The sequence below is a fragment of the Triticum aestivum genome, chromosome 7D (genome assembly GCF_018294505.1).
Source record: "Triticum aestivum cultivar Chinese Spring chromosome 7D, IWGSC CS RefSeq v2.1, whole genome shotgun sequence".
Taxonomy (NCBI): Eukaryota; Viridiplantae; Streptophyta; class Magnoliopsida; order Poales; family Poaceae; genus Triticum; species Triticum aestivum.
This window is the reverse complement of record NC_057814.1, coordinates 13,357,138-13,357,441: the sequence shown is the minus strand read 5'-3', so window position 1 is coordinate 13,357,441 and position 304 is coordinate 13,357,138.

The window sequence follows — 304 nt, the reverse complement described above, 5'->3', positions numbered from 1 at the left end:
TGTGACCAAGGAGTTGATCACGGGATGATGTGAGTTACGGAACGAGTAAAGAGACTTGCCGGTAACGAGATTGAACAAGGTATAGGGATACCGACGATCGAATCTCGGGCAAGTAACATATCGATAGACAAAGGGAATTGAATACGGGATTGATTGAATCCCCGACATCGTGGTTCATCCGATGAGATCATCGTGGAACATGTGGGAGCCAACATGGGTATCCAGATCCCGCTGTTGGTTATTGACCGGAGAACGTCTCGGTCATGTCTGCATGGTTCCCGAACCCGTAGGGTCTACACGCTTA